The sequence below is a fragment of the Peromyscus maniculatus genome, chromosome 19, assembly GCF_049852395.1.
Source record: "Peromyscus maniculatus bairdii isolate BWxNUB_F1_BW_parent chromosome 19, HU_Pman_BW_mat_3.1, whole genome shotgun sequence".
NCBI lineage: Eukaryota > Metazoa > Chordata > Mammalia > Rodentia > Cricetidae > Peromyscus > Peromyscus maniculatus.
In genome coordinates, this window is record NC_134870.1 from 34,541,598 (window position 1) to 34,556,019 (window position 14,422).

A 14,422-nucleotide genomic window follows, 5' to 3' on the forward strand; every position below is an offset into this window, starting at 1 on the left:
TTGTCATGAGATGAGAGCTGCCTCTGCTCCCCACCCATTCCTACTGTAATGGTATTCTGCTTTACCTCTGGAAGAATCCACAGGTAGAGCCAGCTTTGGACTGATACCTCTGAAACTGTCAGCCAAGCTAAGCCCTCCCACGTCAAACTGTGTGTCCAATGTGCTTGTCCCATGATGAAAAACTGATCAACACATATTTTCAAAAAATTGACAAACATATGTGATCTGTGGAAAATTATCTAGACATTGAACTTAAGGAAATTGCTAGAAAGGAAATAGCGGATGGACAGAAAAATTATGCAAATAATAGCTAATCATAGCCATTTTTCTAAATTTAATAAAATAATGTAAAACTATATAATTAAGAAATTCAATAGCACACACAGAATAAATACAAGAAAACCTTTACCATGCACATTATAGTAATATTATTAAAAATAGTTATAAGGACAAAAAGGTTTTAAATATTCAGGAAAAGGCCAAGCAAAAGATCATAAAACAACTATAACTTATTGAAATAATAAAAAAAAACACTCAAAATCTACAACACTACAATCAAGAAAAATATCCTTACATCCTTTAAAGATTTTTCCAAAGTAGAATAAAAGGCAAGTTAATTCATTGTCACACACACATGTTTTAGATGTGAACTCAAATCTACATGAGAAAATACACAAAACAGAAAATGGAAAGCATGTGAGTAAATATGGAAGAACTGTCCATTTCTTCATTTATGTATTAAAAATATTTATTAAACTAAAATGAAAAATAATGAATATGTCATATTACAATAATGTACTAAACTTAAATGAAGATCATATGTAAAAATATGGCAAAAAGTCAGGCATGGAAAAGTTTATGGCTGCTAGATTCTACACAAATGGTATAATACTGTAATATGTTACAGACACATAACACAAACTCTAGAGAAACCACTAAGCAAAAAACTAAGTGATATAGCTGATGAGTCAATAGAGGAGAGAATATGCTAAAAAAATAGTCAATTAATACAAGCAGAGTGAGGAAACGTGGAAATAAGGAGCACAGAACAGATGGATAAACAGAAAAAATAGCAATATGGTAAATTTAAAAATGGAATGAGCACACCAATTAAAAAGCAGAGATTGACAGACTGGATAAAATGTGGGGCCAAACTAAGTACTGTCTGAAAATACTTTAAGTATAAAAGGATAGGTCAAAAGCAGAAGAATAGAAAAAGATGCCTCATGAGAAGAGTAGATAAGAGGGCCATCTGGGCTCCACACAAAGACTATGGGGCATTTCCTCTATATCAGAGGGGACAGTTCCTACCGACTAACTTCAGGTGTCAGCCTGACGTGGCTAAAGCATGTTCAGGTAGCTGGTGGGCATTCTGTCTGGGTGTGTCTGTGAGAGGAATTTTGGAAGGGGTTGGCATTTGAATCAGCTGTTTGAGGCTCTGCCCTTAGCAATGTGGGTGGGCACATGCCAATCCATCCAGGACCCAGACAGAGCAGAATGGTGGACTAAGGACAAATTCAATGAGTTTTCAGGATATGTTTTATCCATCTTCTGCTTTCTAATGTTAGAACCTCAGGCCTTCAAAATTCAAGACTGCCCAGTGGTCCCTTAGTTCTCAGGTGATTGGTCTCAGATTGAGACTCCCACCACTGGCTGCCCTGGCTTTGTCTTCACACTTAATTTTCCGCCAGCCTTCTTGGTTCTGCAAATGGTGGACAACATATTATGGCGTTTCTCAATTTTCATATTTGTGTGAGCAAATCTCCTAATAAATCCCTGTATGCACCATTGGTTCTGTTTGTTGGGAAAACACTGGTTGAACATTGATAATGAGGTCACTACATCAGAAAGATAAATGAATAGACAGGCCCTAGGTCCTAGCTGAGAACTATTACTCTGCTAAAGAGACCCAGTATTAAACAGACTTTCAATGGTTCATTGTTATACACATAGATTGGTGCATCTCTCAATCCTCATCAGAGAAGCTTCTATGTGTAATGGATGGTAATTAGTACAGACACCCACAACTGGTCAAGATGCAGAGAATAACAGACTGTGGAGTGCTCAGCCCTGATTGAAACATTTGTATCATATTCCTTCTCCCTAAGCTCAGGGGGCATTTTGGAAGAGACGGCAGAAAGATTATGAGAGCCAGAGGTGGTGGATGGCTGCAACAAAATAATGTTTCCAGACACAGCTGGGTAGCTGTACATATGAGCTCAGAGCAGTTGTGCTGGCATGGGCAAAACCTGTGCAAACCAAATTAGACAAAATTCCAGTGTGGAGTAGGGAGGTGGACAGCAAGTCCCACCCCAGGCTAAAAAACTATTGGAAACTAGAAAGTGCCGTGAGAATCAGTTTTGTTTAAGAGCGTGGCCCTTTGTAGGTCAACTCTAGGGGCAGGCCACTTAATCAAGAGTATGTGGACAGCAAAAGTTGTATTTGATGGGCTTCAAAGAGAAACAAAAAAGAAAACACATTTGGGTCAGTAGGGAATAGCGGTTGATCCAAGAGGAGTTGTGAGAGGAGATGAATGTGATCAAAACATATTGCAAAGAGTTTTCCAAGAACTAATAAAATGAGAAAAAGACATAGATATATTAAATGTGTATAGGCTCCATAACATAGCCTTTAAATATATAAATAGCAAATGGACCCAGAAAGAAAACGAGAAATAACAAATTCATAATTATAGTTAGAAGTTGTAACGTTCTTCTCTCAGCAACTCAGAAAGTCAACAATAATGCAGAATAAGTAAGCAGCACCATTACTCAATATTTTCACCTAATTGACCCTAAGAAACACATGGATATCTAAAAAAATACATCCCTTTTAATTGCACATGGGTTATTCACCAACAGAGGTCATATATTGGACTACAACACAAGGTTCCATGAACTTTAAAAGATGAATATCCTGTAGAGCTTGAATTCTGGCTCCAAGAAATTAAATTAGATATTAATGACAAATATAGGGCTGGAAGGCTCATCACCATCAGAAATTAACTAGTATGCTTTTAAATAATTCACAGCTTAAAGATGCCAGAAGAGAAATCAAACAATATTTTTAGTTGAATAACATTGACAAAACATGCCCAAATCAAGAAATTGCAGATAAAGACATTCTTAGAGGGAAATTCATAGCTTTAAAAGTCTTGTATCAGAAATTGTGAATGAATTTAAATGAATGACCCATATTCCAACCTTTAGATCTACAGAATGAGGACTAACTAGACCACACTGAGGGAAATTGAGGAATAACACTGAACAGACCCTTTACATAGAGGAATGCAAGTGATCTGTTTGGAGTCGGGTTAATGAGAAGGGAGTGTGAAAAGAGCCAAAGTAACAGTATTAGGAATGAAAGAAGAGCTTTCATTATAGATCTTACAGACATTAAAGAGAAAACAGGGCTGTGGAGAGGGCTCAGTGGGTTAGAGTGCTTGCTCTGCAAACCTGTTGAATCTCAGAATCCACATAAAAAGTTATGCATGGCTACCTGTGCCTGTAAGCACTGTTGGGACAGAGACAGGCAGATCCTAGGAGATCACTGACTGGGTGGGAGAGTATTATAGCTGAAAGCTCTCCTGTGTCCCGCCCAGTACACAGACCCAAGTAAACACGCAGAGGCTTATATTAATTAAAACTGCTTGGCCATTACCTCAGGCTAACTACTGACTAGCTTTTACATTTCAACTCATCCCATTTCTGTTAATCTATATCTCACCACATTTTCCATGGCTTTACCTGTGTGCAATTATAGGCAGGCTGGCATCTCCTGACTCAGCTTTCCTCTTCCCAGAATTCTCCTTGTCTGCTTATCCCACCTATACTTCCTGCCTGGATACTGGCCAATGAGCATTTTATTTATCAACCAATCAGAGTAACACATATTCATAGCATACGGAACATCCCACAGCAATGTTCAAGATAGAGAGCTATACAGGATGACATCTGACATCCTGTTTTGGCCTTAGCATGTTCTCATGAGAATGTGTCAAAATACACTCAGATGAATACAACACACACACACACACACACACACACACACACACACACACACACACACCATTTTAAAAAAAGATTTATTTTTATTTTATGTGCATGAATGTTTTACCCACATATGTGACAGTGAAACTGGAGTTATGGATGAATGTGAGCTACTGTTCAGGTGCTGGGGACTGAAACTGGGTCCTCTGGAAGAGCAACCAGTTCTCTTAACCACTGAGCCATCTCTCCAGCCTCACCAAATATTTTTTTAAAGATCAGTTTCTTGGGTATGGAGAGAATGGTTCAGTGGCTAAGAGCATTGGATAATCTTCCAAAGGACCCTGGTTCAGTTACTAGCACCCATATGACCGCTCACCATAGTCGGTATGTAACTCCAGTCCCAAGGAATCTGATGCCTTCTTCTGGCCTCCACAGACACTAGGCATTCATGTGGTACACAGACATCCATGCAGACAAAACACCCATACACAAAAACAAACAAACAAATAACAAATAAAATGTGTGCGTATTTGTGTGTGCGTATTTGTGTGTGTGTGTGTGTGTGTGTGTGTGTGTGTGTGTGTGTGTGTGTGTGTGTGAAGTTGTATCTGGGGATAAAGAAGAGGGTATTAGATAGACCCCTGGAAATGGAGTTGCAGGTAAGCTACCTAATGAGGGTCTGGGAACCAAGCTTGAATCCTCCACAGGAGCAACAAGTGCTCAACTGATGAACTGCTTCTTCAGCCCCAAGAAACTGAATTTCAGTGAAAAACCATCTCAAAACATGGAGCCAAGGGGTGACCATGGTAAATTCTATTGAATGCTTAAGTACAAATCTTAGGCAAGCTTTCTCAGAAAATGAAAGAGGAGGAAACAGCCAACATGTACAGCTAACATACCCTGACACTGAAAACGAGAGAAAAAAATCTTTGTAACCTTGAGTTAGGCAAAGATTAGGTAGGGCAGTACAATATGATCCATCATGAAGCTGCTGGGCTCCATCAAAATTAAAATCTTCTATTTCTAAAAGATGGTGTTAAAAATACAAAGAGACCAACCAGAAAGTATTTGCAAATCATATATCCAACTAAGAATACATGTGTAAGATATATAAAGGACTTTCAATGCAGGATTATTAGGAGGCAAATGATATAAATTAAAAAAAAAACACATGGGCAGACATTTTGTCAAGAGAGATATACAAGGAAATAAAATGTAGGACAGGTGTGATAATTCACAACAGAACAGTAGTAAATAGATCCAAGTAAATAACAATAGGAGATGTTTGGAGGCAATAATGCATTCCTAACTTTGAAAAATTGAGCTTATTGTACCATGTTAAAACAATGGTTGCACTGCAAAGCACAGCATTAAATTAATTAAATATTAATTTACATTAATGTCAGAATACCTCCTGTTAGGTCTCATAGGCAGTCCATATACCCAGAAATGAGCTCAAGCCAGACTATAGAAGGATTTCTGGAAGTTAGATAAAAGCCAGCATTCCCTAGGAACTTGTGAAATGGGTTTTCCGTCCCCCAAAAGGAATCATTTCCTTTGCCTCTGGCAGAAGGGACATATGGCTCTCCAATTTACATATATACCTGTGGCAACTATTAGCACATTAAATCCCATGCTGGCCTTCAGGCTCCTTCAGTATCACAAGTACCTGTTATCCATTTAAAACTCCATTCAAGCATTCTGGCTCTTCCCCCCACCCCCACTCATCCTCCTTATAATCCAGATGACTTGTCCACCTCTCTCTCTCTCTCTCTCTCTCTCTCTCTCTCTCTCTCTCTCTCTCTGTCCTCTCCATCGTTCTTAGTCTCTTGCTCTCACTATACTCTATTCTGTCTTTTGCCATTTCTCTATTTCCCTTGTTCTCCACTGTTAGACTCTTTCGTGCTCTCTCCCTCTCACACAGCCTTCTCTAGTCTGCTTTCTTTTGTCTGCTCTGGACTCTTTCAGATGCCTCTGGATATTTTCTCTCTCTTATCCACAATAAAAACCTTCCCCATAATAATGTCACGTCAGCAGTTTCTATACTGTGCCCCGTTGCATACATTCCCCCTCAAAATTTAAGAACCTAATCTCATTAACTCTCATTCCGGCATTTGTGTTACTTATATCCTTTATATCCTTTATTTTTAACCTTTCTATTGTGTGGCCATTATTACTTCTACCCCCATGTAGTACTTTACATAAATTTGTATAATTTAAAAACATTTTCTGCTTGCAACAAGTTGTATTTATTTGAAATGTTTTGCCTTTATTGAAATTTTTATTGTAGAATTAGGAATTGGCAGAATTCTGCATCTTCCTCCCTCTCTTCCTCTCTCCTGCGGCTTTAAGCTCCTGTTCTGCACTGCTGTAACCCCAGCACTCCTATGGCAATGTGGGAGGTGGAGATAGAAGACCCCCCCTTAGTTGTATGTAGGCCACCTAACCAGCACTTAGTTTAGCAGCAGAAACTAGAGAGACTTTACCTCAACAAGGTGGAAGGTGCAAGTTGTCCTCTGACATGCACAGCCACATTTACACACATATGCACAAATATACAAACACAAAATTCAAGTAAATCAATAAAACTGCCACTCCACTGTCTACTGGGTTTCCTAAATTGGTTCAAAACATTCAAGTTCATTCCCAATTAAGAATAGTAGGATTTGACAAAAAGATTTGGTATTTTTTTTTTTTTTTTTTTGTGTGTGTGTGTGTGTGTGTGTGTGTGTGTGTGTGTGTGTGTGTGTGTGTGTGTGTTACTGGAGACTGAAGCCAAGGCTTCACCCATCTTAGGCAAAGCACTGTATCATGGGAAACATTCTAAACTCCCTCAGCATTTTATCTTGATTGGGGTTAATAGCATTTCTTGAATTTGTAGCTTAATGACTTTCATAAATTTTAAACAATCTCAGCCAGTGTCTCTTTAAATATTGATACTTGCTCATTACTTCTCTCACTTATACTTCCTAGACTTCAATTCAAAACATGTTAGCCCTTTAAACTTGGGCTCATGTATCTTTTAGACTCCTTTTTATTTCCTATAGTTTTTACTTATTGCTACAACCCGAATATTTATTGACCTAGCTGGCCGGTAACCTATGGAATTCTGAGTTTAATTTTTGCATATTTGTCTTTTCCCAGGGTTCTCACTGAAGGCTGTGACATGGCTATAGAATGTCGCTGTACTTCCTTCATTCCCTGCCCATTTTTCCTGCTTGGTGTTGTTTGTAGTGCACCTGTGCCTCCTGGCTCCAGAAGATCCTACAGAACTCTACTGTCCCTAGAAGCCTTCTTTTGTTGTTTGTGTTCCCCAAGAAAAGAGCCATTATGTTGCCGCTTGGAGTAATTAGATATTATTTGCATATCAGACACTTCTTTGTAAGCCTCAGAGTCCATTGCTGATCTATAGCTGTCTGCTGGCTTCAAAGTGAGACAATCACAGCTGATTTCAGTGTCCCCACAGTGCACACGCAGGGCTCCCCTCCCCCCACCAGCAAAGCAGTTCTTTGTCTCGATAACTTGGCCTGGATGGATTCTGATCAAGAGGGTACATCCTTTGCCAGTGGGAAAGAGGATCTGAGTTCTACCCTAAGATTGAATGGTAGTCTCTTACCCATAGTTTTGTTTTCTGTGGTTTGTTATCCAATCAATCATGTCCCCAAATTACTAAATGAGAAATTCTAAATTTAACAATTGATAATTTCAAATCACTTTTATTGTTGTCTATTATAATGGCCCCTTTTATTACTAGTTTGTTGTTACTCTCTTACTATTCTTAATTTATAAATCACAATTCATCCAGAGGATATGTCTTAGTTTGCTTTGATAAAACACTGATCAAGGTCAATTTGGGGAGGAAAAGGTTTATTTGGCTTACCCATCTCTATCACACTACATCACTGAGGGAAGTCAGGGGGAAAAAACTCAAGGCAGGAAATTTGAGTCAAGAACTGATAAAGAGGTTATGGAGGGGTGCTGCTTTCTGACTTGCTCTCAATGGCTTGCTCAGCCTGCTTTCTTATAGCACTCAGGACCACCTGCACAGTAAGGTGCACATCAAACACCAATCAAGAAAATACCACAGAGACTTGACCACAGGCCAGTTTGAGGGAGACAATTCCTCAATTAAGGCTTCCTCTTTTCAGTTGACTCCAGTTTGTGTCAAGTTGAAAAAGAAGAGACAAAGCACAGTCAGTGTTCACAAATAGAAAAGGCATCAGAAATGCTGAGTGTGGTACTGCAACAGGGACCTGTCTGGGAGCCTGAAACCTACCTAGAATTCCACCAAGGAGGGTGGAATGAGATGAAGAAGTAGGGAGAGGGACTCAGCTCATTCACTTAGCAACACCACAGTCCTCAGTCCTCTGCTTTTACTTTCACCCTGGCTACTGTAATCTCTTTTGGTGGGTTTTCAGTAGTCCAAATGGTAATGATTAGGGTATCCTCAGGACTTGGTCGTGGGCTCCCATCTCTTTTTAGTTTCTACCTTTTCTCTCAATGATCATCCAGGGTCATGGCTTGATGTACCATTTAGATCTCCATTTCCTTCCTCTTTCCAGTACACCAGTCTCCAATGTCTATTGGCCTGATGGATACATAACTAAAAACTAATATATCCAAACAGAACTCCAATACCCTGCAACGAAGGTCGGGATCGCCTATTCCAATGCAGTAGTTCAATGGCAATTGATGTATCACTCTCTTTGTAGTTTATCTAAGTAGTTTTAGGTATTTGACATTTTTTTCTATCTCTGATTTTAGTTCATCTCTTTTCATTGTTGTTTTTCTCTTACTATTCTTAATTTATATATCACAATTCATTCAGAGGATATGTCTCTTTTCATTAGAATATAAGTACCATTGGAATAGAGAGAGGGTTATCCTGTTTGTTACTTTATGATCAACATCCATAACTTGGTCCAGACCACAGTATCAGATACTGAATGACTTACAGAATGAATTTCAGAAGGTATTCACACTAGAGCAGAGAAAAAGAATAGAGCTAGACTTTAGCTCATTTTCTTATTTGACTTCTGATTGAAATAGAGAAGTGGAGTTGCGTGTCAATTATGAGGCGAAGTTTCATTCACATTCATTGCCATCTAGGCACCTTCATCAACCCACCAACCTTGGGGCTGTCATTCACAGCTCAGTCATTGACACTGCACTTAAGCTTTTCCAGTTCATCAGCAGTCCTATTGGATTTACCTGCAGTTCTTCCCAAACTCACTTTTCTCTCCATCAGCTGCGACCCTAATCCCAACTTGCATCCTCTCTTGCCAATGAAATATCCAGTCCATGCACCTTACACTTATTCCCCTATAATTAATGTTCCACTTCGAAACTGTGTCTTGTAAAATAAAAACACCTTATGTCCTTGGGCTGCCCACGATCAACAAAGGTTTTCCATTATGCTCAGGACAAAAATGAGGCACCTACCCTGGCCTGTATGTTGGTGCAGGGTTTGGCGGCAGCCTTCTTCTTTGACTCTGACTTCATTCTTCTTTTCACTAGGCCCTACTACACTGCCCTGCTACCTTTTATAGTAACACAGTAAGCTTACTGTTTTCTTACATGCCATTCTTGTAACGTTTTAGATTTATTTTGTGTGTCTGAGTGTGTGCCTACATGTTTGTATGCATGGGCACTGTGTGTCTTCCTAGTGTACAAAAGAGGTCAGAAGAAGGAATAAGGTCACCTGGAACCGGCATAATTGATGGTTGTGAGCTACCATATAGGTGCTGGGAGCAGAACATGGGTCCTCTACACGAACAACACATAGACGCACAACATACAATAACACAACCACAGAGCTATCTCTCAAGCTGTCCCCATGTTTAAAACTTTTTTATTAGGTCTTTGAGAATTTTGTGCAATGTGTTTTAACAATATTCACAACTCCCAGTCCTCTCCCAACGTTTTCCTTCCTCATTTCATTAACTTCGTGTCCTTAAAGAAAAACAATCAAGACCAATTTATGCTGCCCATATATTCTTGGATGTGTGATCTTCTACTGAAGTTTAGTTGACTTAACAGAGCCTACACTCCTGACTCTCTCCTTCAGCTAACAGCTACCAATAGCTTCATGGCCAAGGGTGGTAGTTGTACCCAATTCCCTTCTTCATGCAGGATTTTTGACGGTTTGGGCTTACACAGCTCTTGTGTATGCTGTCACAACTGCTGTGTGTTCATATGTGCCTTGCTGTATCTAGAAACAGTTTCCTAATATCTGTATACCCCTCTGCTATTACCCTCTTTCCCACCCACTCGTCTGCTATTCTGAAATGATCCATGAACTTTGGGAGGAGGGAGAGGGGTATACATGTTCTATTTAGGGCTGAGCATTCTGCAGTCTCTTGTTTACTGTGCCTTAGCCAGTTGTGGGTCTCTGTGTTAATCACCATCTACTAGGAATAGATGCAAATTGAAAAAGATAATCTAATCTATCATCTTTTTGGACTGAGTCATAACTTATTCTTTATTTAAAAGGAAATAGAGTAAGTAAAGTTCAAAATCAATGCTTTCTCTTTGTCTACATCCCATTTTCTTATTGAACCACTCTGAATTTTTGTTTTGTTTTGTTTTTCAAGACAGGGTTTCTCTGTGTAGCTTTGCGCCTTTCCTGGAACTCACTTGGTAGCCCAGGTTGGCCTCGAACTCACAGAGATCCGCCTGGCTCTGCCTCCCGAGTCCTGGGATTAAAGGTGTGCGCCACCACTGCCCCGGGCATTCTGAATTTGTTATGGCAACAATAATTTAACATATTTTGATATCCTGTTGGAGCCGAACATTGTACTTGATTATCTAATTTATTTATTAGGTTAACTCTCTCAATGAGGTCATGTTATTGTCTATATTGTATATACAAGGTACTTAAAGTATAGAATGTTTCTATCTCATTCCCAAGATCACAAAGCTAACTGACATTCTATTTGCCTATCTCAAGTAAACTTGAACAAACCTTATAGTAATGTCTTAAGGTACCAGAGATGGGGAGTGAGGAGAGCAATGAGTGCCAACTTCTTACCAAGATAATCTGATAAAATATTGGTAGCAAACCCTGAAATAATTCAGACAACAATATCATTCTTGAAAGGAAATGTGAACCAATGAGCAAAATCAGGTCATTTTGCCCTCTTCTGTTTGAACGGTAGCAAATTCCCAAAGCTTTGCAATCAGGAAAATCAGAAAGACTGGTTTTACTGACCAACCAACCCTGGGTTATAGCTTGACCAATTTATCAAATTATTTAGGAAACATAATTATGCATAAAATTGAAAGTATATACTTCTAGGACATTTATAGTTTGAAATAGGAGAAAAAACTAGGAAAAGAAAAGACCATGTAGACTAAAAGGCTGTTTCGCATAACATTAACTATTTTAATGAAACTAAAGGGGAAAGACAGTGTAGGTGTCTAGATAATTGAATAAACCTGAAATTCTCACTTGGTCATTTAGTACCATAAAGATACAAACCTGCTGAGCCATTTTACATGGTATTTTAATAATGGTTCCTAGTATCCAATGGAGTTTCTTGATTTGTTTCAGTTTCCTACATTAATATTTTAGGCTGTAAAGTGTAGTTTTATGCATTGGGAAGATAAACCCTTTGTTTAAAACTCATTAAGGGCAATCATAGCATTAAGAATAGTTTTTAAGCCAGGCGGTGGTGGCACACGCCTTTAATCCCAGCACTTGGGAGGCAGAGCCAGGCAGATCTCTGTGAGTTCGAGGCCAGCCTGGTCTACAGAGCCAGATCCAGGACAGGCACCAAAACTACACAGAGAAACCCTGTCTCGAAAAAACTAAATAAATAAATAAATAAATAAATAAATAAATAAATAAATAAATAAATAAATAAAATCATTATAGTGACAGTTTACTTTGCAAATGAATGGATATAATCGAGGGTTAGCATTTTCCATTTTTTTAAAAAATCAATTGACCAACTGATGTGTTCAGTAACTTTGTGAACAACACTATGCATTAGATTATTTGATTCTATATCAATTCTACACACTAAGTAACACTGCACAAGTAGCCTGTGGGAGATGCAAATGAACCTAGGCAGTCTAACTTGGGGGCTCATCCATGTTGGCTTACAAGGAATTTCTCCTGGGAACTGTGAGTGTGCATAGAGATATAAACATGTATATGTGTGTATATATAGATGTATGTACACATTCATAAATGTTTATGTAAGTTCTGCCTCCTAACACTCTGAAATTTCCAGTGCAGCAGTTCCTTTTGTCTCTGTTTGTTAGAAAAGTTTCAGAATGGGAATGATGCCTGTAGTCTTAGCTCCTGGGGAAACCGAGGCAGAAGAATCAAGAATTTTCAGTCTTTTAGCAACATAAATAAGTTTCTCTCTCAACTGCCAAACAAAACAAAAACTAAACCAAACCAAACAGCCTACCAACCAAACAAACAGAAAAGTAACAGCTTGAAAATTGCCAATTAAAGTTTGATGCTGGGGACTGGAAAATTCTTATTCCTACTTACCTTGCGTTCCTGTGGCACCTGGGATTTTATTTTCAATTTATTGAGATGTGTTTTTGGTGCTGAGAGTTGTACAGTGGTGTGTTTGTGTTTGTGTGTGTGTGTGTGTGTGTGTGTGTATGTGTGTGTGTGTGGTGTGTCTATCTGTACACATCTGTGTGTGTGTGTCTGTGCCTGTCTGTGTATCTGTGTGTATGTGTGTGTGTGCGTACACCTTACCACAAGCATGTGCAGAATGGGAGAGGAGCCATAGTGGACTGTGGGAAAGTGTGTGTGGATGCCATCTGCTCATTGTGGAATATGGTACTTAGAGCAATCAGCACCTTCAGAGTGGTGTGAGAGAGAGTCAGTGAGTCATGCTGGGAACAGCATTTTCTGCCTGCCCACTCATAGGCATACCGCCAAGTTTTATTTTATTCTTTAGTTTCTAGTCTTTGGATTCATATGAAAGAATGATACTTCTGAGACTGATGGTGAGATACTTTTATAAGAATCAGGAGTGATTATTGAAGACTTTACCTTCCTAGGGCAGGCATCTATTTCATTTACCATTCTGCACCAGCATCTAGTCTGCTGTCTGGAGCAGAATCAAGACCTAATAAATATTTGTGAGTGAATGAGTGAATAATAAATGTTTTGGTTTTATTGGATCAGATTCTGTCTAGAATCATTGCTCTCCTGGGTCACTGAGATGCTGGCAATTCAGATTGTGTTGTGGGATATTTTTAGACCTGAGGTTCTTTGACCTTGCCTTGGCTATGTTTTTATTGCTGTGAGAAGTCACCATGACCAAAAGCAACTTGAGGAGGAAAGAGGTTACTGTATCTTACAGTTGTAGTCCATCATCCGGGGACACAGAGGCAGGAACCTGGAGGCAGGAACTGATGCAGACATCATGGAGGAACACTGCTTCCTGGCTTGCTTCTCCTGGCTTGCTCAGTTTGTTTTCTTATACCGTCCAGGACCACCTGCAAAGAGGTGGCACACCTACAATGGGAAGGCCCCCCATAACAATTCTCCCCCAAGAAGATGCCCCACAGGCTTGCCTACAGGCCAGTCTTATGGAAGAGTTTTCTCAGCGGAGCTTTTCCCTCTGCAGACGACTAGCTTGTATCAGGTTGACAAAAGAACTAACCAGCACAGACCTATTAGCAGACCCACCCACGCCATGTATATTTTTAAGGGGGTGTAGAGACATCATGAGATTACTAAGGGTTTAAAACCAGAGAATGAACTGGGAAGAACTCACGGAACAAGGCAAGCTGTTGTTCTCATTGGGTTTATATTGTTTCGGTTAAACAAGAAAGCAAATGACAGCGTAACACGGCTGGTGGTGACGCACATTATAGAGAAACAAGAAAAGAAGAAAAACAGCATGAAAGATGAGCACTAGGTAGTGTGGACTCAACAATCAATCTTTCCGGGGGAAAGCGCCGTCTAGATCCTAGAAGCAATTTAAAGAGGGCTGAGAAGGCTTGCTTCTATTAAATCAGACTTTTCAAGGATTTCAAAGATACTGAAATCCTAAAGCACTGGGGAAATCATGTTCTGCTGTTTGCTTGCTTGTTTTAGCAATGTTAGAATCAAAAGAATCAGAAAAGTGAAATTCTAGAGGAAAGAGCCAAGGGATTAGAGAAGGTCGCCCGAGTTGGGTACTTCAGTTCACTATACCAGTTTATTGTATGAATCCCTATTCATTTGAAATAATTTTTTTATATCTTTATGTCATATGAGGCACAGAAGATGCAGACAGTAGCTTTGACTCACTCAGCTAGAGAGGGAAACCCCAGAAGTGAATGCAAACAGCTAAGGCAAAACTGCTTCTTCATGGGGTTAACTCAGGGGCTGCTAGAATAGAAATCTAAGTTTTAAACCACTAAGATACACTGTCCCTTTCAAATGTGAAATGAAATATAAGGACTTCATTTTT